This window comes from Lepisosteus oculatus, chromosome 14 (assembly GCF_040954835.1).
Source record: "Lepisosteus oculatus isolate fLepOcu1 chromosome 14, fLepOcu1.hap2, whole genome shotgun sequence".
Classification (NCBI taxonomy): Eukaryota; Metazoa; Chordata; class Actinopteri; order Semionotiformes; family Lepisosteidae; genus Lepisosteus; species Lepisosteus oculatus.
Genome location: NC_090709.1, coordinates 24931496 through 24955984, shown reverse-complemented (window position 1 = coordinate 24955984; position 24489 = coordinate 24931496). Strand labels below are relative to the sequence as shown.

The 24489-nt window shown below is 40.7% G+C and overlaps 2 non-coding genes across 2 annotated transcripts; one reads left to right on the top strand and one right to left on the bottom strand.

The window, feature by feature from the left end:
• Positions 1 to 12500: 12500 nt before the first annotated feature.
• trnat-cgu (transfer RNA threonine (anticodon CGU)) lies at positions 12501 to 12572 on the bottom strand. Its single transcript has one exon. It is a non-coding gene; the product is annotated as a tRNA-Thr (tRNA).
• Positions 12573 to 13302: 730 nt separating this feature from the next.
• trnai-uau (transfer RNA isoleucine (anticodon UAU)) lies at positions 13303 to 13396 on the top strand. Its single transcript has 2 exons — positions 13303 to 13340; positions 13361 to 13396. It is a non-coding gene; the product is annotated as a tRNA-Ile (tRNA).
• Positions 13397 to 24489: the final 11093 nt, after the last annotated feature.

The following is a 24489-nucleotide window of genomic DNA, read 5'->3' as shown; positions in this document are numbered from 1 at the left end:
TTAATGCCCTCCATTTTAATGTTGGTTGTGCTTGCGTGCTGCTTCTGTCTGTGAAACTTGAATGTTCTGCTTCTTCACACCGAATCATTGGCAGGGGTTGAGTTTATATAATAATTATAATAAATAACTTTATTTTATATTGCACCTTTAAAGGTGGCAAGCTATATGAGAGCGCATGTAACAGCACAGGACACCCAGTTAGGAGCTCACACAGCTTTCAGCTCAGTGTGCAGTGCTCTCTTGCCTTCCTGAAGATGACGTTAAATTAGTTAAAATCATGTGATAGTTAACAAAGCTTAATAGTGAAACAGCCAGCACAAATGGTTGCGTTTGTGATTATGTCACTTCTCTACTACAGCAGTGTCGATAAAAGAAACTCTGAAACCACTAAAGCACTGCACAACTGAATTCGGGAGAATAATATTAGGGATTCTGAGCGATGTCTGCATACAAGCAATCCAATACAGATGCTGAAGTCTTTAAATATTGACTCTCCCTGTTGTGCTGCCTTTTCCTTGAAGGAAAACTATTCAACTGGAAGAATGTTTATCGCAGGTTTAAAACTTGCTGTTGCTATTTGGAGAAATCCACAAACTCGTGTTTTTCTTGTGTTTTAAAAGACAGCCATACCCACTGACAAAATAACGACACTGCTGCTGATTTTTTCCGGAGCCGAATCACAGTTGACCTTTGTGAGCCAATTGATGAAGCCGACCCTGTGAATACTATGGCAGAAGGTGGAAGAGCGTTCAACTTTATAACTACCGCAACCACAGGAACAACAGCAAGAAGCAGAATCAATTTCCTATTGAATGGTGCTGTTGTTTGAGGTATGCGTTGTGAACGCATGCAGAGAATCCCACAATTTCTTCTAATCTTGATAAAGTATTCCTGATGGAGCGCTGTGTGCAAAGATTTCATAAACTGTACTCCTGCTGACAATTCGGTGTGAAAAAGCAGAGCATTCGAGTTTCACTGAAAAAAGCTGAATGCAAGCCAAAAGCAATATTAAATGGAATTGACAGCACACTACGATTCGCACTGACTGAAAAGTTATCTCGGCAGCTGTTGTTCCCTGCATGAAGCTGAAAGGGTCAATGAGCATTTCTGTTGAGAAGACAAATTAAAGCTTTTTTTTGCCTTGATGTTGAGCTGACAAAGACTATCTTGAAAGATATCCCAATCTCTCGACAGACTGTCGAATAAATTCTTAACTGATCATATTCTCATCGGAAGCAAGGTCTTAACATAGAAGAAACTGGCAGCAGCGGAATTTGAACCCATGACTCCAAAAAGACTGTAGCCTAAAACCCAACACCTTAGACCGCTCAGCCACACTACCTTCTGCAGCACATGCCTTCCTCACATTACTCAATTAAAGAACACTGGGCTTTAGCTCTTGTCCAACATGGAAATGACTGTACCTTCGTTTTATGAGATATTTCCTGTCACTTGGTGAAATCTCAACTTCTTTGGCAGCTCTGAATATAGTTCTTCTTTGGAGCAGACTTCAGACCTTTTATTTAATTTATAAAGGAGGGCGCATTCCAAAATGTGTAATTCCTGTTTTAGAAAAGCTCTGGGCGGTGTGTCTTCTTTTAACGCACAAACAGTTTTCTAACTTTATACTGTAGATCAGTGCAGCTATCGTACTGGATTTAGCTGGGATTCTCACATTTTTCTTAAGAAGGTATTCAGGGTTGCTTAAAACTTGAATAAAAAAGTGATCTGAAACTACCTACTGTACCTTCCAATCTCTGATGTTGCTGTAACTAAACTCGGATGTGGTCTTTTGCAGATGTGCAGTGTGCCTTTACTCTTGTCGTATTAAACATTACCTCTGTTGTTGGGCAGAGTTGAAGGGGAACAAACTGCACAGAAAATTACGGAACGATAAAATGTTTCTACACTTCAAAATGTCCCTTTAAAACCCTCCTCACACACGTCGGTGTGGGGAGTGGGCAGGTAGAGAGGTTTTACAGATGCTCATGATATTTCTCATGGGGTGTTACCTGTCGTAGTATCTCTCTCTGCGCCTCTGCGGCTGAAGTGTGAGGTAACGTTTTGAACAGCCTCTTTGTCTTACAAAACAAGAAATGAAAATCAACTGGTAAATTGAACAGTGCAGTAATCAGCAAAGTATACATTAGGAAGCAATTAAACAAAAGATTAGCAAAAATTGAAGTTGAGTAGATTGGAGAAAGAAATTAATTCTATTTGTAAGCAAACGAGAACCCACGCTGGGCATGAATCACACCAATCTTTCCGCATTTCTGAAACGTTTGATTGAATTGACAAAGAAATCCTCTCCCGATCTTCATCTTTGAAAAGGTTAACCTTTTGAGCCAGCAGGTGTAACACTGCAAAGCTGCCTGTTTCTCACAGATGTTTGAAGCTGTAGATAACATTTTGCATGTTTGGTGCCATGGCTTAGCTGGTTAGTGTGCCTGACTAAAAAACAAAAGATCCTGGGTGTGAATCGCAGTGGTATCTATTCATAAACAGCAGGCCAATCACTGCCAATATTTATGGAGCTCAATTTAAGGATGAAAGGATATGCATGTGTTACAGCTTTCTGCAGGTGTTTTATGTTTTAGCACAAGTGTTTGCTCTGTGGCACAATGGAGGGCGTGTTGGACTTCTAGATGTTAATAGAATTAAGTCATTCAAAGGTTGTGGGTTGGAGTCCACCCAGAGTCACATGTTATTTTGATTCAGCTTTCGAAATCCTCTAGGGATTGGTGTTGATCAAGTCAAATAAAGGACTTCTTCTGAGTCGACAGTCGAAAATGAACAAGCGGCCACAAGGGAGAAATTAGCACTGGACAAGGTCGGTGATCGCATTATTCCTATCCTGTAGTCCTTGCACTGGTTCCCTGTCAAGTTTCATGTCGACTTTAAAATCCTCATGCTCACCTATGAGCCTCTCCATGGCTTGGCACCTCAGTACCTGTCTGAGCTCTTATTGCCCTACTCCCCTAATCGCAACCTTGGCTCTTCTAATTCTGGTCTCCTATCTGTCCCCCAAGCCCGTCTACACTCTACGGGTGACAGGGCCTTCTCCGGTTATTCCCCCAACCTCTGGATCTCTATCCCCAAGGATATCAGAGAGTCACCTTGTCTAAACTCCTTCAAATCCAGACTCAGAGCCTCCTTCTTTAGAAGAGCCTTTAATTAACTATTCTTTACCCCTTTGCTCCTACTGTATTTAGTACCACAATCTACAGATGCAGCCATTCAAAATGGGTGAGGTATTTCGCGGCATACCCCGGTGGGCGTGTCACGGTATCACGCGTTTCACGCATTTCACGTGTGTCACGTGACTAACTATCCGGCGTCGCCTTGTAAAACCGCCAGGGGGAGCTTAACCTCTCATGTACAGCATTTGAGCGTTTAATTTTGAACTGTGTATTACAGCATGTTAATCATCAGTCATTAAAATGTTGGTATATTTTATGAAAGCAAGATTGCTCAGTTGGACAAAAGTACACAACCTACCTTTATCAGAAATATTTATGCATCAAAGCCTTTACTGAAGATATTACTAATAGTATTAATAATGGATGGCTTTGGACAAGCTGTATACTCAAAGTATAATTTCTTTAGCACATTTGTACAAGCACTTGGAATCTGTCCAAGCCATACTTTGTCAGGCATTTTGTTTTACTTCAACGGGCATAAAAACTTCCTTGCTTTTAACAGGGCGTTTCATAATTTCTAACTACGAAAATGATTTAAAATGCGACACCTATCATTCAACTAGAGCTTAAAATATCACAAGGAAAAATACACACCGGTATTCCATTTCTCCCTAAACATTGTAAGCTTCGAAGTCTTTAACTAACGTGATACCGGAGTCAACAAGCATACTTTTAGAATTTGATTAAAAGGGAATATAATATGGAATCGCGTATCTAAAGAATTTAATAACGGTATGATTATATCTGTGTACTGCGGCAGGGCTGTGTAGGGCTGTTTCGCCTGCCTGATCATGTGAGCTGTCTTGTAGCCTACTGGTCTAGGTGCATGACTACCAACTAGCAGGTTGTGTGTTCGAATCCAGCTGGTGCTGGACTTTTCATTTTTATTTATTTATTTTTTAATCGCGTAACATAAACATATTACCGTATGCAAACTGTACTGTATACAATATGTATATGTATATTTAATGTCTTAACTGTGCCCGTTTAAGTATTGAATATTCATATCTAATTTTACCACTGAAGGGAAATCTTAACATAAACATACGGTATATGGCTGGTCTCGGTACTTTAAAGAAAAAAATACACACCGGTATTCCATTTCTCCCTAAACATTGTAAGCTTCGAAGTCTTTAACTAACGTGATACCGGAGTCAACAAGCATACTTTTAGAATTTGATTAAAAGGGAATATAATATGGAATCGCGTATCTCAAGAAATTAATAACGATATAAATATATTCATGTTGCAAAAGAACTGCAACGGACATAAAAACTCCCTTGCATGGTTTCATTACGACCAGAATCGGTCTTGAGATATTTTTAAATTGATTTACAGTATTTGAGAGGTATGTCTTAACACCGATACTACAGTGCTTAAGTACTGCTCATGTATATGTTTCTAGGTTTATATTATGCATTTCATACGGTCAAATTACTTTTGAGCAACTAATAAGAAGCGCGAAACGGTATGCGTTTTACTTTCGTTTTGTGCTGGGACCCGTGGATTGATTAGAGATATCAAGTACTGTACATACAAGTCATTTTTTAAATGTTGTAGTTCGTCTTGAAAATATGTTACGAGTACATCATCTATCAACAATTACACAGGTTCTGTTTCCATATTGCGGATTTTGGTTACTTAATATTATTTTCTAGATTTCACGTTGTGAATATGATGGGATGTCTGATGGGATGTTTCTAAAAATCCATCCTCTGTAAAATGTCTTCTCTAGTTGTCCTGCATATGTATTCGCTAATGAAGCTGTGTGTTCTGAGCCTGGATCTCTACATTTCTGTATGAACCAGCTTAGAGGGCTAAAGACAGCTTGTGTTTAAATTGACTTGATGTGACTTGTTCTGTGCCAAGTCACATTATTTTATAGCGTTTTTAAAGCGTTATCAAATACGGTGTTACTGTAGTTTACTGAGTCCCATGTCACATGGTCTGTGATTGAAACCTGTAAAACCGGTTTAATTCGTCACAGCCAGCACTCTTCAGGTGTGAGGGTCTTCTGCTCAGAATGAAACGCTAAAATGTTTGTGTATATTCTAATGGTAGTGGGGGCAGGGTGTGTGGGAACACCCTGCATTGGAGATCTATGTTCTTCACACCTGAAACATTTTCTCTGAAAGGATTTTCTTCGCAGTTTAACCGATCTTGTTACAGCATGTTACAGTTTACTATTATTAACCATATTAATTTTAAGTGCTTAATGTAAAATCTTGTAAAAATATATTTTCATTGTTCAAATATACATTAATATACATTAAGTCTGACTATCATATAATAAGTTAAATACAAAACTAAAGAAAAAATAGGGTTAAATATAATTCAAAATATTTTGCTAACAATGTTAACTGTTTATGAATAATAAAATGTATTAACTAAGGAGTAGGATGGCACAGTTGTTAGTATGTTTTTTGTTTTGTTTCTTTTTCTTAAATACAACAGTAGTACCTGATGTCTCAGTGGCTTTCAAAATTAAATTATGCATGCAAACCTGTGAACTAGAAAGATAACTAAGATATCCATCCATTATATTCCATAATATCCATGAAATATATGGCGATGAAATACAGTATGTGTGACGCATAAAAGACACCAAGGGATTGGGTGAGCTCCCATCACAAAAAAAAACTGCAAACCTGCACTACAGCGACCATAGTACAGTATGGAGACCAAGGCGTTTTACGGGAAGAGACGGGGTGCTTCTGCCGCCCCAGCTTCCAAAGAGCGAAGGGTAAGCAAATACAGCAGACTTCATCTGAAATACGCGATTACAGCGCATATTACAAGGTATTATTGACGTTTTTAATTTTAAATTCAATTATAATTATTTCTTCGTAGCCTGTTCTTCAAGAAAACACCGCACGGGCGAAACGATCTACCACCAGGACAGTAAAAAAGAAAGCGGTAAGACGGAAAAAAAGAAAAGTTTATTTTGACTTCTGTTCCGCGACTGATGAATACTACTGTGTGACTTTATTTCTTACATGAATTATGTTATTTTGCCACAGGCCGTGGGTCTCTGCTCTCGGCCACTGGCCAGGGTGCCAACCTGTAGAAGCAGCACCTGTATGGAGACATTTCGGCAGCAGCGGGAGCATTACGATGCATTACTGGGGAGGATTGGGAGGCTAGAGTTCCAGCAGTCAAACAGTTGAGCAGCTGTCTCCCGAAAAGTGCCTCTCCCCGCCGCGCAGGCTGCAATGCCTGGCGGAAGCTCTGCCCCCCGCAGAGCACACACCGCCTCAGGACACTCCATCCCGGCCTCTCAGTTCACCACCGCGCAGGAATCTGTTGATGCTGTCCCCGCCGGCTATCTCCCCCCAGGAAGCACAGCGGAATTCACAGATGCCAGTGGGACGAATAATTCTCCCAGATGTCCAACTGCTACCCATCACCCAGGAGATGGAGGGGGGGTTGTACTTGCAGTGCATCGGCATAGACGGGAAAGCAAGAGCCGACCGCTACGCCGCCCTCGTGTTTCGATCATCTTCACAACGTGAAATCTAGAAAATAATATTACGTAACCAAAATCCGCAATATGGAAACAGAACCTGTGTAATTGTTGATAGATGATGTACTCGTAACATTTTTTCAAGAAGAACTACAACATTTAAAAAATGACTTGTATGTACTTGATATCTCGAATCAATCCACGGGTCCCAGCACAAAACGAAAGTAAAACGCATACCGTTTCGCGCTTCTTATTAGTTGCTCAAAAGTAATTTGACCGTATGAAATGCATAATATAAACCTAGAAACATATACGTGAGCAGTACTTAAGCACTGTAGTATCGGTGTTAAGACATACCTCTCAAATACTGTAAATCAAGTTAAAAATATCTCAAGACCGATTCTGGTCGTAATGAAACCATGCAAGGGAGTTTTTATGTCCGTTGCAGTTCTTTTGCAACATGAATATAATTATATCGTTATTAATTTCTTGAGATACGCGATTCCATATTATATTCCCTTTTAATCAAATTCTAAAAGTATGCTTGTTGACTCCGGTATCACGTTAGTTAAAGACTTCGAAGCTTACAATGTTTAGGGAGAAATGGAATACTGGTGTGTATTTTTTTCTTTAAAGTACCGAGACCAGCCATATACTGTATGTTTATGTTAAGATTTCCCTTCAGTGGTAAAATTAGATATGAATATTCAATACTTAAACGGGCACAGTTAAGACATTAAATATACATATACATATTGTATACAGTACAGTTTGCATACGGTAATATGTTTATGTTACGCGATTAAAAAATAAATACAACTGGAAGGTCCAGCACCACCATTATGTTTATATGGTTGTTTTTGTTGGTTGGTTGTTATTATGGTTATTAATAATACGATCTATAGTTGAAATCTGAGCCTAAATAAAAAGAAAAAGCAAGTGATTAGGTTTATGAGCAATCTAATTACTTATTCGTTTAAAACGCTATATAAAATAAAGTTTATTATTAATTTGCTGGACAGAGCGGTGAACATTATTATGCATAAGACAAAGATAACGATCCTGATCAGTTTAGAAATCTGTGTACGCTGTAAGGTTTTTACTTCTTAAACTTTTAAAATACACGTTTTGAATAGAAAGAAATCCTCTTCCTGGCACAGTGTGTATAGCACACCAGCACGTCTTTTTTCTCCAATCAGAGGGGTGTCAGATAGTGTCAACCAATCACCATTCTGCGTTGGGTAGCAACGGGTGACTGTTCTCAGGCGGAAGATGTAAACAGCTTAATGTTCGTGTTAAATATTTTTTTTAATTCAATTAAACGGGCACAGTTAAGACATTAAATATACATATACATACTGTATACAGTACAGTTTGCATACGGTAATATGTTTATGTTACGCGATTAAAAAATAAATAAATAAAAATGAAAAGTCCAGCACCAGCTGGATTCAAACACACAACCTGCCAGTTGGTAGTCACGCACCTAGACCAGTAGGCTACAATACAGCTCACATGATCAGGCAGGCGAAACAGCCCTACACAGCCCTGCCGCAGTACACGGATATAATCATACCGTTATTAAATTTTTTAGATACGCGATTCCATATTATATTCCCTTTTAATCAAATTCTAAAAGTATGCTTGTTGACTCCGGTATCACGTTAGTTAAAGACTTCGAAGCTTACAATGTTTAGGGAGAAATGGAATACCGGTGTGTATTTTTTTCTTTAAAGTACCAAGACCAGCTATATACTGTATGTTTACGTTCCAAAATTAATATCGTTTATGGCCTTCACACGCGTTACAGTATGCTCCTATTCTTTTTATGCTCAGCTACTAAGATTTCCCTTCAGTGGTAAAATTCAATATCTACAACGGGCACAGTAAAGACGTTTACAGTAAGTCTTTCTACGACAGACCAACGGACCACGAGTGCCCCTGTCGGTCAACCAATCACGCACCGCGGTACCCCGTGTCATCATACCTGCGGTATCTGTACCGCGGTGTCTGTACCGCGCACTTTGAATGGCTGCATCTGTACCTTGCACATTTTGAATGGTTGGATCTGTAGTTCTACTCAGTTTGGTGATTTCTTGATAAACCAAACTGGTGCCCTCCCTCTAACTCACCATTCCTCCCTTATGGTAGTGTATGCAGAGAAACCCATGTATATAAACCCATAGGGTCAAATGCGATGGACTTCCCGAGTTAAAACACAGCCGCGTACTAAGTTAGTATGGTACATTCTGGAGATCATCTCCCGCTCCAAAGTTCAATTGCAGCAAAAAATATGTGGAACAAAGTTGGAGCTCAGCTCAACTTGTGCTTAATCCGCTTCCAAGGGCTCGGCCTTGTTGTACTAATTAGCCCGAACTGGAGAGGACTGTACATCAGAACACTTCTGATCAGTAGAATAATATGTAGGCCACATTAATATACAATTACTTTTCTGTTTCTCATTTATATTCAAACTCAATTTCCTGACAAATCAGTTAGTTTTTAATTTAAGAATTGCATTTAGGCGACAATTCACCTGATGAGGCTACATAGTTATTAATGAGATACCCAATTATAATTAGTCATGAAACAAATGAGAACAGCAGCTGTGCATTTGAAATTAAACACTACTGTATTATTGCAGCATTAATTTTGTTTAACACTCCAGATGAATAAGCAGACATCATTACAGCTAAATCATTACAAAAGACACTGACTAATAACCAGTAAAGTTCAGTTTTATTTTTAACAGAACTGGAAATTAAACTTATAAAAATACTTGAGCAAAAAAAAAAAACACAACAATTGTTCCTCTGACCTTCCAAGCATTTTTTTAAGGCAATACATTTCTTTAGCAGGGTGTGCCTTGTGCTTACTTTTCAGAACTTTGATTTTCTCTCTCTCCTGTGTCAGTTCAGATTAAGTTCTTTAATCAGTTCCAACATCTTCCTTTCGAAGGGAGGAAGTGCTTGCTGGCGTGTTGTTTTGCTAACTCGTGCTTATCCTTTATGACGGTATCTTCTGACACCTGTGCACAATCCAACAACATTACAAGACCAGCACTATAACAGGAGTCATAAAAACACAAGAAGCCACATTGAACAAGCTTTCAGAATTGTAAAACAACGCTTTGCTTGTCTGTCATTTGGTTTGCATACCAGTCCATCAAGAGCTAGCGCAACCCTGGCTGTTTCAACACAGTCATTGGATCACAGGACAGAAAAGGGACTGTAAACCAACATAAATCACTTAAGATGCTGAGTTTTTTCCTTTAACATGCTTGGGTGCCACCTATTTCCTCCTCATCCCTGCTTTCCTCCTATAACCACAAATACGAGACGCATCACTAAAATATTTAACAAATCTATCCAGTTGACTCCTCAATTTTATAGAACACATTAAAGGCTCACACTACATTTATATAAATAATAGCTTAAGTTCTGTTCTCTTCACTTCCAATGAATGGAGAAAATTTAAAAGAACAGTAGTCTGTCGTTAAGTGAAGGGAGAATGTGTGATTAAGACCATTAAACTGTCTGGTGATATTGCTGCACGGGGCGCAATATCACAATAGAACACGTTACTGTAAAAAATGTTAACATTCGTGAATGAGTATTTTTTTTTAATTATACCAAATGTCCGTTATAAAAATTTCTTTATAAAAATAATCTTTAGTATGGGATCAATAACCGCGCCTGAACAAATATCGGAAAGAATCGCCTGTCACTAAGGTATTTAAGTAAAGTAGAGATATAATCAGAAAACCTACATATAGGAAATGTTAGTTACTTTGTATGTGCTTTAGCGTTTTCTTTTATATACCGAAAAAAAGGTTCAAGGCGTTCTAATCGCTGTACTCCTCGTAGATAATCTCAACGAAATCACAATACAGTACAGGACACGCAGTGAGAAGCTCACGCAACGAATAGTCTTGAACATGCCAAGCGTAAAGGCACACTGCACATCTGCGAAACATCACATCCTAGTTTAGTTACAGTGAGATTATAGACTGGAAGCTAGGAAGTCTCAGATCACTTTTTTATTAAATGTTCAAGCAAACCCAAATACCTTTGCAAGAGACATTTCAGAATCCCAGTCAAATCCAGTATGATTGCTGGATCCCTCGAATTCGACAATATCACAGATCTGCAGTCCACGTTGTGCAAGACATACCGCCCAGAGCATTTCTAAGACAGGAAATACATTTTCGTTTCGAAAAGAGATATACTGTACGTAGAGTGAAATGGTCTGGTACGAGTCCTAAGTTTGAATAGTTCAAAATAGACGAAAAAGGGTAATTACAGACTCTTTCGAAATGTAAGAACATTAAAGCTGTGCGGACCTTATCTTGATTTACCTAGTTTAATCGTTTTCAGAAAGTGTAATTTTATTATTTTATGTACCCTTGACGATTCTACTGATGTTATAAGTGCTCTTGTTTATATTGAATCTATTTTGTTGTTCAAATAAAAAGTAAAAAAAAACATTCCGGATGCGTCTGCTGTAGAAATAAAATGACATCAAAGGCGTTGTACGTAGAGTTCTGAAGCCTGCTCCACAGAAGAACTAGCTGAGATGAAAAGTTCGATATTCTACTGACAGGGCTATTCCCATCAACTCAGTTTCTTTCTGAAACAACGTTTTCCAAGAAAAACTTACACTTTGCAAAATTTGAAATAAAATACTTGCTTAAAAGTGCAGATTATTTTTTTCCCAAAAACTGTAAAAGGAGAAAACCGACCTGTTGGAGTCTCTGTCGTACCATTGCTCAGTGCGGTCAGGTCGGGACTAAAACGATAGTAAGGTGCTGGTTCAAGCACATCTAGGCATGCCTTTCTCACTGTTCCATCGTGAACATCATCTAGAGAAAAAGTGGCATGTAATGTTTAATACATTATTGGCCTTATTAATAGTTTGAGGGAATATAAATGCTTTGCATGTATCGAATTACAGCACGTAACAACTGAGTACCTGAGTCGATATCACCGGGCAATTTCCAATAACGACCAACATCAGAAAATTCAAGAAAAATAAGATTCCGTAATGTAGGGCGGGAGAATTCATTTATACTCCTGTTGCATCTTGAACTAAACTTTTTTTAAAAAATATGACGCAGATTTGCTCAAGATACTTGTAATCGCCTTAAAGAGAGTTTTCATGAAAACGTACATCGGCTAGCTCTCCACTGTTAATTGACAGAACTTTTGAAGAAACTGTTCTTATATAAGCAACATACAAATGACACATCTTAATGAACATGAAGGGAAATCTATGAAGTCCGTTTCCGCCAGGGAGTAAAAAAAACGCGCTATGGTATCTCATTGTATGTCCTTTTTTACTTAAAAAAAAGGTCTTCTTTAGCTCAGCTGGCAAGACCTGGGTTCGAGCCAATGCAGTGAGGCACGAACTAGGGTGGGAGCTGCGAGGGCACAAGCCCTAGAACGCGAATCCGTTACGATAACAAAAGGGCAGACATTGAAATATGGGCTATTTCGAAGTCGCAAATGTGAGATATAAAGTAGGAATTCTGAGTTACTAAGTCGCAATTCTGAGTTGCTAAGTCGGAATTCTGAGATACCATAGCGGTTTTTTTTTTTACTCGCTGGCGGAAACGGGCTTCCATAGAAATCCGGGTTGTGAATAACAACTGTCACTACACACGACTGAGTTCTTGAGGCTGGCACCTAAGACCACTCAGCCATCCTGACAAGCAGTGGAGGATGCCCGTTACTTTGTCAAAGGATTATTAACTACTTTTCTTTTCTTATTATTACAGAGATTTCTACATTGCAAGACAATTGACGATTTCGATAAAGGTATATCGTGGCACGCAAACCAGGCACGGACGGGGTTTGAACCCGCGCTCTTCGGTTTACGAAACCGATGCCTTACCACTTGGCCACCGCGCACACAGTTTAGCTTTTTTTCCCATCAAGGCTAATACATTTTGAAAAAAAAAATCTGTGCGCAAATTGCAATGGCAGGAGAAGTAACGAATATAGTTCTTCTGTGGAGCTGGCTTCAGACTCTGCTTATAGCGCCCGTCAAATAAAATAGATATTTTATTTTTACAGGAAGACGCATTCCGAAATGTATCTCTGCAGTTTTAGAAAAGTTTTGAATGGTATATTTTATACAACGCACAAACCGTATTCTAATTGCAGACTGCAGATCTGTGCAGCAATCGTACTACATTTCACTGTGATTCTGAAATACTTCTAGCAAACATATTCAGGTTTCCTTGAACTTTAATAAAAAACTACTTCGCTTTCAGTCTCTGGTGTTACTGTAAAATCGGACGTGATGTTCCGCAGATGTGCAGTGTGCCTTCTTGTCTTATTCAAGTTTACTTGATTTGTGAAACGAAAATACAAACTGGATAGTTTCAGACACATGAAGACTCATAAATGTCACTACAAATGACAAATTTGTAGTGTAAATCCGCCGGGCTGATTTACGTGTCTGACCATCTCTCTCCTCCCACTTCTGCAGTGAGCACTATTTTTTCATTTTCTTCCCTTGTAGTTTCCTCGCTCTTTTACTGTCCCTTTCTCCCACGGAGAGACGGAAAACATGCCGAAATCGTTTTCACCCTGTGTTTGTGCAACGTCAGTGTGTGAATGGAAAGCAATCTACGTGGCTCCAGTGGCGCAATCGGTCAGCGCGCGGTACTTATACAGCAGTGCACAGCGGAGTCATGCCGAGGTTGTGAGTTCGAGCCTCACCTGGAGCAGTGTGGCCTGTCTTTAGCTACCGAAAGCAACCGTCCACTTTAGATACTGTTACTTATAGGTCGTCCTTAACACCTTATCTAACGGGATTGTAGCTTGTTAGGTGTTTGCTGGAGATCCAGTCTAAATTAACATCAAAGGAACAGGTAAAGGTTTATTCCACGTCACACCCGAAGAAGGGTCCACGTTGTGTTTCCTTCTCCTTTCAGCATGGAATAAACCTATACTTTTTCCTTTGCAGCTGACGCAGGTCACTACTTAAATTCCCATCAGCTGTGGACCCCCAGCTGATCTCTACACAGATAGATGAGAGATATCTTCTTAGACGAGAGGTCTACTGGGACTAAGGGAGCACGATGGGGTACCGAAGACTTGAAAAAGCTCTCGCATTAGATTCTGTTTTTGTTGTTTCCCAGATTTGTTTTTAATGTTCTTTTTGTTTTGAAGTTGTTCCTTTAAGTATTTGTTTATTTTATTTTCTGTAGTCGTTAGACTACTACAGTGATTTACCTAGGTTCCCGGAAGGCTTCTCACATCGTGGTTGTTGTGTTTTTGGGTTACAAGTATTTTTTTTCTATTGATAGGACCCCACGCATTACTGTGGGACTAGTTAACTTAAGTTCTTACATTGTACCTGAAATTACCACATAAACTACTTCTCTGTTTTTCTTTTTTTTAAATAAAGGCACAAATGATGTTTTTTTTTTTCTTGCAGCTGATTGGCAATGACCCTACAACGGGTCATTGCAACGAACGTGGCTGCTGAAATTTGTCAGCAGCTCCATACTAAACCTGTTCTCAATTGCAACAAACCTAAAATAACATATGCTGCCCATTAGATGTTACCGATGTAGGAGACTAACTTAAACCACCTCTTCACAGGGTTTATGTAGTTCAGTAGAGGAACAGTCGATCGCATTTGAACTGTTCTGAATGTAGTGGAAATAATATAGTCACAAAGTAACGAACATACGCACCACTTGCTTGAAATATTTACTGTAGCTAAAATTGTTTTCTAGACACCACAACTATTCACAATGAATTTGATGAATACATGTCTTTATTAATAAAAGTGTAATTTATTAATAATTAAGATTAATGTATATCTTTATTAGTAGCTGTATTACCGGTAATGCATGTACAGTCCTTAATATGGGATAGTGAACTTTCAGGTATCCTGGGGAGGTAAGAAAACTGAAATGAAGGAAATACATATTTAAAGGGGGTGTAAGTCTTAAATGTGTTCTGTTACATCTGGGTGTTAACTGAATAGATTGTATTACTTATTGTGATTTGACACATGTCTGTCTCAGGAGACAGCAGAAAAATTGAGGAATTTGCAGGTACAGAAAATAACTTGAACTGAACAGGCAAATGTAAGGTTATGTTAAAGAAAAATAAACTTAGTCACCTTTTTCAACATGATTATTTAAGACAGTTTATCGGAACCGTATCTCTCCTCGATTCTGTGGCTGTGGTCCAACAGTAACGGTGGTGAAACAAGCAGAATGTGCGGAAAGAATTGGAGACGTAACGGGAGACTCATCCAGTCGATAGAAGGGTTGTGTACGCTGAGAAGTGTAGTTTAAAAGCTTAACGAGCCAGGGAGGAGTCAAACCTGCAATCTTCTGAGCCAAAGTCAAACACATTAATCATTGCACCACTGGCTCTGATACCCTAAAGCCACCACTGTAAGCTTTGTGCTGTCATTAGTAATACTGTAGCACTCCGGTGTTCACAACAGCCCCCCACCACCAGGAACTCAAACCCAGGCCTCCTGCATCACTCAACAGGGACCTAGCCTGTTGAGCTAAAGAGCAATCTCCCTCAGTCCTGCGGCTGTGGCCCTGCTATTACAGGGAAGGGCAGTGACATCACCGCTCTGGTAAGCCGGCTCTTACACACTCAATGGTGGCCGTATGCGTTACACTCTCCCCCGCTTAACTCACCAACCTCAGCAAAGAGCTATCCCATCCCACTGCTGACACCAATGTAACGCTCCAGGGTTCACATGGGCATCCTCGCCACTGCCACATCAGGTCAGTCCCCCACCACCAGGAACTCAAACCCAGGCCTCCTGCATCACTCAACAGGGACCTAGCCTGTTGAGCTAAAGAGCAATCTCCCTCAGTCCTGCGGCTGTGGCCCTGCTATTACAGGGAAGGGCAGTGACATCACCGCTCTGGTAAGCCGGCTCTTACACACTCAATGGTGGCCGTATGCGTTACACTCTCCCCCGCTTAACTCACCAACCTCAGCAAAGGGCTATCCCATCCCACTGCTGACACCAATGTAACGCTCCAGGGTTCACATGGGCATCCTCGCCACTGCCACATCAGGTCAGTCCCCCACCGTCAGGGACTCAAACCCAGACCTCTGGCATCACTCAACAGGGACCCAGCCTGTTGAACTAAAGGGAGACCGTCCCTAAGCTCAAGCGGCTGGGTCCCTGTTGAGCTATGGTGGCGGTCGCAGGTTTGAGTCCCCGACAGTGGGGGGCTGACTTAAGTGGCAATGGCAAGGGTGCCCACCTGAACCCCCAACCATTACAATACTATACATCGCTCCAGTCCAAATTTTCTCAATTAGATTCATGTGCTTTCTACTTGTATTTAGCTACTAGGTCTTTCGTTTGGTCTGTTTTAAAAATAGCATCTCAAACGATTTTATGTGTCATGCTGAAATTCACACACGGGGGATGTCACATGAAAGACAATCACAGATAAGATGTTGCATTTAAAAAGAAATCCAGAGTGGCAGTAGAAAACAAAGCCTTATACACGAGATGCAAGTGCTCTACCACTGAACTAAACTGATAGGCACTTTTGCCTGCAGCTCTTTAATTGAGTTAGGGAGAGTGAAGGGTCTACACAGTGTACAATTTAAAGGTCGAAGCAAGACAATCTGATGCGAGGAGAATTCACAAAACGAGCCTCTGCTTTATCGTTTACTGAGCATTCAATGAACATCTAAGTGAAAGACATATTCACTATTTTCACTTTTTGTTTAAAGAACACTTTTATCACGTTCTGCACTCCCGGTGTTTAACGGTGTTCTTTTCTACACTCCTGATTTGAGGATACCCAGGTAAACAAAATTCCGATATATTGAATAGTATTTATGTTTACATTTATATTCACTCGTGCCAAAAGCTTGTGTTCTCTGCATATATCAGGATGTGGAAAGAGGCCCAATCACATCTGGAGTAGATAGTATTTAGGTCAAAGCTAATTCAAAGTGCATCTCTGGGTGTGTTTGAATTACCTACGTGTTTGACTGAAGGACAAGCTCACGGTGCCATAAAAATTGACACTCGTCATCTTTTCTTCTACATTCACAGGTTTTACGCTAAAGACAAAAAATTTTTTTTTGTCGTTTTCATGCCAGCTGGCACTAATTATTCTGCACTGACAGGGAAGATAAGTATTTTATCTATCACAATATGTGTGGAATTTGTTTTTAAAAAAGTTGTTCCAGAAATGAACACTTCCATTAAAGTTAAGGCAGACACCTGTTGCTGTCCACAACGACCAACTCTGCATGGCAAGAGAGGAAGAAAAGCACTATGGTGATTTGGACCCAGAAACTTATTTACTAGACATGCACGTTAACCAGCTAAGCCACAGCACCAAAAGAACACTATCCTTTTACAGCCTCTTAGACACACCGCTCTGAGATACCTGCGTTCTGTGTGCGCTGAGCCTGCTCGCTGAGCAAGTGATGAGAAATGGCTTTTATCTGGTAATTTCAAGTCCAAGGAGCTCAATATGCTTTTTATGTTTGACATCTTCAAGGAAAATGGTGAAATCGCAGGTGGAAGAGGAAAATGATCCTTGAGTAGAGGAAATACGACCATCTTGAGCACTAACTCATGTCAGGAGGCTAACTTCTGGGATGAGGTGGTGGGGTGGTAAGGCGATGGACTACTAATCCATTGTGCTCTGCACATGTGGGTGTGAATCCCATCCTTGTGAAGTTCAGCAGTTGACAGATGTGCCTTTTTAAACTGGGTGTGCTTTCGTTTCGTCTTTCGCTCCTGTACTACAGCAGTAATATTTCTAGATGTGCATGAACATGGTATAGTAGGCTGACGGCAGGAACACGTGGCCCACAAGCAGTGACAGTATCAGAGGTGTCTGCAGTGTGTTGGTTTGTGAGCACTAATAAAATAACTTGCCGTGGAAGCACGTGTGCCTGCATTAATACAGCTCCATTGAGCAGAAAAAGCAACACAAACACCGACTTGTCAACAGGAAGTTTCCGTAGCTGAAAACACAGCCATTGTGCTCCAGGTGAAGCTTGTGTCGCAGGATGTGGGTCATTGAGGCAGAAACAGGCTGTGATTGATTAGGTTATGTTGAATTCCAGGATGGTGTCTCTCACTCAAGGGGGTGACTGCAGTTGTCCCAATTAATACAGGAACAGTCAGTAAAAACAGTCAAACCCAAGTCGTTCAGGGAGCAATTAGGTATCGAGACTTGGAGGTGTGAGGAGTCGCTGAGCCAGTTTTAGCCAGACCAAGGGGTGAACTGATAAGGTTCCATGACACCTAGCTCAGCACTCCCACACCTCTCAAACAACACAAGCTTCCTCCTGGAAAAATACTGGGCAGACCTGATTCTGACAGGGACAGTGGAAACCCCCCTGAAAGGGATTGGCTAAGGAGAGGGATAAAAAAGACCTGAGACAGAACAGAGGGGGCTCCCGATTCCCACTGGATCCTGGAGACGACACAGGCAGCACAAGGAAGCTGCAGGGTGCAAGACCCCGCTGCAGAGTGCAAGACCCCGGAGGAACTCCGCAGAGACTTCTAATACCTGGAGGCAAGGATCTACTGGTTCAGTAACTGACGACAACGAGAGACATTGGCATTGGAACAGAGGTACTGTACAGAGACTTTTAACACCTGAAGGTGAGGAACAAGGAAACTGGCACAGTTAGCCGATTCAAACTGAGAGGAATGTAATATAGTCGCAGAGGATTTCTATTGTTACCTGAACAGAGACTGGGGAAATAGGACTGGGCGATACCCCTCTCCTCAAAGTGGGCCATCAGAGACTACAGGTACTAAGCAGAGACGATCGAGTAACCTCTCTTATGTATTTTACAGAAAAGACTGCTGCCCCTCTGTATTCATTTTGACCCTGGGAAGGACCTTTTGCTGCTGTGAATTCTGTTTTCATTGTGTTTTTGGGTGACAGTGAATGTGAATGTAGTTGGAAAATAAAAAGGGCACTTATACAATACAAATGCTTGTCGCTGGTCTGTGTGTGCATTGGTGATTCTGGGAGACAAACAAAGCCTGTGGTAATGTAGAGGGGCCCTAGCACCCCGTTTGTATTGCTAGGTGGTGTAGATGTACACGAAGCAGGAACATCCCTCGCCCTTGGGTTCACTTTACTGTGACACCTTCTTCATCTATGTTTTTTGAGTGCACTCCAAATGATCTTAGTATCGAAATGCCGTCCCACATAACCGATCCAAACAAGCTGCTTTACAGAGGAGCACTGCCGGAGCTTATCGTTGGCAAACTGAAGACCAGGCCGACCTCTTCTGTGACTCTTGAACACTAAATCTCAAGGTTGTGAATTCAAGCTCCACGCTGGCGGGAAATTCCATAGGTAATGATCACATTTTCTTGCATGCTAATCAAAAGAAATATTAAGAAACTTTTCCCGATACCAGTTTTTTAGAAAAGTAAAGGCACACGGCACATGTGTGCCACATCACGTCCGAGTTTAGTGACAACTACCTCAGAGATTGTAAGCTGGGTAGTTTCAGATTAGATCACTTTTTTTTATCAAAGGTTCAAGCAAACCTGAATACTTTTGCAAGTGACATTTCAGAATCCTAGTCAAATCCAGTACGATTGCTGGATCCTTCGAATTCGACTGAACTATAGCACAGATCTGCAGTCCACCATTAGAATACTGTGGGTGTGTTGTATAAGCCATACCGCCCAAAATAGTTATAAAACGGGAGATGCATCCTCATTTAGGAATGTGGTATAAAGTGAAATGGTCTGGGAAGAGTCCTACGTTTGAACAGTTCAAAATAGACGTAAAGGGGTATATACGGACTCTTTCGAAATGTAAGAACAAGCTGTGCGGACCTTATCTTTATTAACGTCGTGTAAACGTTTTTCATAGAGTGTAATTGTATTATAGCATGTGCCCCTGAAGATTTTCTTGATACGTTATATGTGCTCTTGTTTGTATTGTATGTAGTTTTGTTGTTCAAATAAAACGTAAAAGACACAACTTTCCGGATGCGGCTGCTGTAAAAATAAAATGACATCAAGGGTGCTGTACGCAGAGGTCTGAAGCCTGTTTCATTTAAGAACTATATCCAGAGGTGTTAAAGAAGTCTAGATCTCACTACGAGAATGGCAGCATCTCAAAAAAAGCAGGTGCAGTTCGTTACACAGTCGTAATGCCACTAAGTCGGACCAGAAGAGCGAAAGCCACCTGGCTTTCTCTGAGCAAGTAATGTGACAAAGAGACACAGTACAGTGGTAACCGACCCTCTTCCAACTGACTTCAAAGGGGAGGGAGCTGCTTTTTGGCAGTCTCTCGAGAAACTAAGCAAAGTGTTTAAAGATACTTTGTCAGCTTGACATCAAGGCAGAAAACAAAAACTTTCTTGCGTCCACTCAAACCAAATGCGGTTTGCCACCTTTTGCGTTATGCAGGGAATGACGTCTGCCGAGATCACTTTTGAGTCAATGCAAATCGTAGTGTGCCCTCCATTTTAATGTTGGTTGTGCTGGCGTGCTGCTTCTGTCTGTGAAACTTTATGCAATCAAGGCATTTAATGTTTTTTTAATAATTGGAAAAAAATTTACTATTTTTTTTCTTAAATATTGATGGTTTAAAAACTTATTTAATGTGAAACGGTCATTGTGATTATAAAACGGTCAAAATGTTAGTGAAGAAATCAGTAATGTGAGGAAAGGTGAATTGTGGGAGCCTCTTGACTCCCCATGTCGTGCTGTGTTTCTCTCTCATTCTACTTGGAGTGGTGCCGTCGCTTCTGGATAAAGTCTGTCTTGGGTCATTCCGGACAAGTCAGGTATGACTGTGCTTCACCACAAGAAGAGACACCTCACTTGCGAGGATCCCAACAGTATATTTCCCCTTTCAGAGCCCATGGGAGTGAATTTCATACACAATTAAAAAAGCCTAATTTTATTTAGAGGCTTCAGACACTTTTTTAATTAAAAAAGTGACCTGAAATGCCTTAGCTTTCAGGTTTGCTAGAACCTGTAATAATAAAGTGGTCTCAAACTTTCATTGTCTGATGTAGCTGTCTCTAAAGTTGGACATGATGTTTTGGAGATGCTGAGATATTGAGAAGAACTCAACTACATGGTGAGAAGTCTGGGTTCAGCACCAGCAGATGGTGAAAAACTCTTAGCTGACCCCCACCTAATTTGAACGCGCAACTTTCTGAGCTAGAATCAACTACACTACCACTGTGCCACACCCTATAGTCTTCTTTAGCTCCCCAAAGGAGAAAAATCAGTGTCCCAAAAAAAGTGCTTCCCGAAATGTCTTTAACAGAAAGGAAAATTTAGACAGGCTTCCATTTCTGCATTAAGAACTGTTTGTGCTGTCCTGTAATTGAGGAAATTTACCACCTAAATCAGCAAAGAGTTCTACGTTTGAATAGTTCTAAATAGACGTAAATGGATATTTACAGACTCTTTCGAAATGTAGGAACATGAAAGCTGTGTGGACCTTGTTTTTATTTACTTTGTTTAATAGACTGTCACGATTATAGTCCCCCCTCCTTAAGGGTGCTCCAGCCCTTTCACTTGTCTTTATTCTGTGCACCTGCTCCCTATCCCCAGCCCACCTTAAAAGCCAGGTGCTGACGCTCATCCGGGCTCTGCTCTGATTTCCATATCATGCGAGTCCGGGACCAGGGAGCGCCTGGTCCCGTTAAGGTTTTAACCTCTGTTCCCGTTCCTGTTCCCCGTCCGCCGGTTCCGACCCGGCCTTCGTGGTTTTTAATCCTTCTTCTGATGGATCTCCTGGTTTTGGACTTACCCTTGTGTTTTGGATTTTCCCTAAGGAGTACTCTCGGATTGTTCGCCTCGGCCACACCTCCCCCGTGCACCAGCGCACCTTGGACACGCCCCCTTGTCTTCAGCCCCGTTTTCCTGCATGACGTTTCCCTAGTGTCTCCCCACTCCGTCGGACTGTCCTCCGCATAGGGTCCGGAAAGAACTGTTCGTTACATAGACATTCAAGGCATTCTAGTCGCTGTACTCTAAATGAAATCACAGTACAGTACAGGACATGCAGTGAGGAGCTCACGCAACGAATACTCTTGAACGCAACAAAAGTAATGGCACACGGCACATCACGTCCGAGTTTAGTGACAACTACCTCAGAGATTGAAAGCTGGGTAGTTTCAGATCACTTTCGATCTTAGTATCGAAGTGCCGTCTCCCACATAACCGATCCACAGAAGAACTGTATCCAGAGGTGTTAAAGAAGTCGAGATCTCACCATGAGAGGGGAAGCATCTCAGGAAAAGCAGGTGCACTCGGTTTCATAGTCATAGCGCCACTGTCGGACAAGAGCAAAACCCACCCGGCTTCCTCCGGGCAAGTAATGAGACAAAGAGACAGGACACAGTGGTTAGTGTGGCTGAGTGGTCTAAGGTGCTGGATTAAGGCTCCAGTCTTGTTGAAGGTGTGTGTTTGAATCCCACTGCTGCTAAGAGTTTTTGTGTTACAACCACCAAGTGGAGCAATGTGTTAAAAGCTACTTTATCAGCTTAACATCAAAGCAGGGAGAAAAAAGTGTTTCTTCTTCTCAACACAAATTCTTTTTTCCACCTTCAGCAGGGAAGTTTGTCTACCAAGATCACTTTTGAGTCAGTGCAAATCACAATGCGCCCTCAATTTTAATGTCGGTTGTGCTCCTTTTATCTGTGAAACGTTAATGTTCTGCATTTTCAAGTCGAGTCATCCTCAGGGGTAGAGCTGATTAAGTCTTTCCGCATAGCGCTCCATCAGAAATAACTTGTCTAAGTTCCAAAGAGATTGTGGGTTTCACTTCAAGCAATCATAAAGCATACCTCACATGTCAGATCTAAATGGGGAATTTGTTGGTTACAAAGCTGAACGTTTTTCCATGTTCTGCTAGAGTATCCACAGGCTTGCCTTTATCAGCTGTCTTGGAAAGATAAGCTGTGCTTCGTCTCAGGAAAAATCATTAGTACTGTCATTTTATTCTGTGCATATGGCCGATATTTAAAGTATATAAAAATCACGAGTTCATAGATTTATCCAAATATCAACGGCACCTTGTAAACCTGTGATAAGAATTCCTTCAATCCAATAGTTTCACTCCAGGGAAAAGGCAGGGAAACATAGAGAATTCTTATTTAAAGACAACATCCGTATTGGATTGCATGTCAGCAGGCATCACTCAGAATTCCTAATATGATTTTGAATTCAGTTTTGCAGTTCTTCAGTGTTTTACTACTTTCAGAGAGTCCTTTATTGACCTTGCTGAAGCAGAGAAGCGACATAATCACAGATGTGACCAGTTTTTCTGCTGTTTCTGGTTAATAATGATTATTATTTTGTATTTTGATTAGTATTTTTCGTAGCGTTCTTCCTCAGCTTTTAAGTTATTTGGTGAGCAAGAACCACTGAGAACGAGTCTGAATCAATCAAGAACATATACGGTACTGCTGTCCTGTGTACAACTGCTTCGTCCTAATTGAGCTTTTCAGTGTTGAAGAAGACGTTTCCAATTTCGATTGCTTGTTTCAGAGGATGTGCTACAAGATCACAGATTCATTTGAAAAGATTTGGAGATGTATTGGCTGGGATTCAAAACTGGCTCAATTGCATGAAGGCACCTATACTCAGCAACGAGAGGAAAGGAGAAGGGGCCAGAGGTAGTGTGGCTGAATTGTCTAATATGCTGGATTTTAGGCTCCACTCTCTCAGGGGCGTGGGTTTAAATCCCACTACTGCCCAATGTTTTAAGACCTTACTTCCTGTGATTTGTAATATGGTCAGTAAAAGCACTTTATGTAAGTATTTCTTATGTCAGCGTTACAAGTCACTTACTGCTCCACAGGTCCGGGGTTCAATCCCTGGCATCTTCAGGTGTTTTATATTACTGTACTCACATCGCAATCTTCTGTTGAGTGAGAACTCTTTGCTCGTGTTCATAGAGAGCAAGGTTTACCTTTTGAATCTCACCCGGGATTTCCTGAGAGATCATTCACCGAGCGAGTCCTCCCTCTGGACTCCTCACTGAGCTGAAAGCTGCACGAATTCCTCACTGCGTGTCCTCTACTGTTACAGGTGGTCCAGCGTAAATGTGCAGCACAGTGATATGAACAACTTGAACTTTTTCTGTATGTGAAGAAAAATGCAAAAGAGCATGTAAAGTATTGATCATATAAAATATCCATGGTACAACTCGAGAAAAAATTGAAGCACAAAACAACGACTTTTGATGATTACAAGAGATTCAAGAAACACAACCGTCCACAGATGGGTTCGGATCCTGAACGCATAAGTCAAAAGAACAAAAGCGAAGTAAACTCTCTTCATTGTCTTATAGTTTATGAAATAAGACAATTTCTTACTTTCTTGATAATTTCTTACTATTGATAGATGCTTTTTTTAATTTCAACAGAATCACAATTACAAACAAATGGGGTTAAACTGTTATTCACATACTCTAACGAAGAGAAACGTTAGTGTCTTCCGGTGTGTGAGCCCATCTCTCAAAAAATAAAAAAATAAGTTCTATAAATTGAATTGTTCTATTTTTCAGGCTTGCATAGTCTTATTCATATTTCAGTTAAGCCTTTTCCTCTGTAGTAATTTCATTTGATATTAAAATTAGTCCTGATTTACAATTTTGGACATGGTTCATCTTAAAGAATATTGTAATAAGTTTCAGTTTAGGAAAATCGTGCCCAGAAGCTACCAAAACTGGTAATGTTCACATAATGTGTAATGCAAAAGCAGCAGTTGGGGTGGGAAACAAAAGGCATTTCTTGGTATGAATCCTTAAACTTCATAGATGGCGTTCTAGGACTTCTCGCTTCAGAT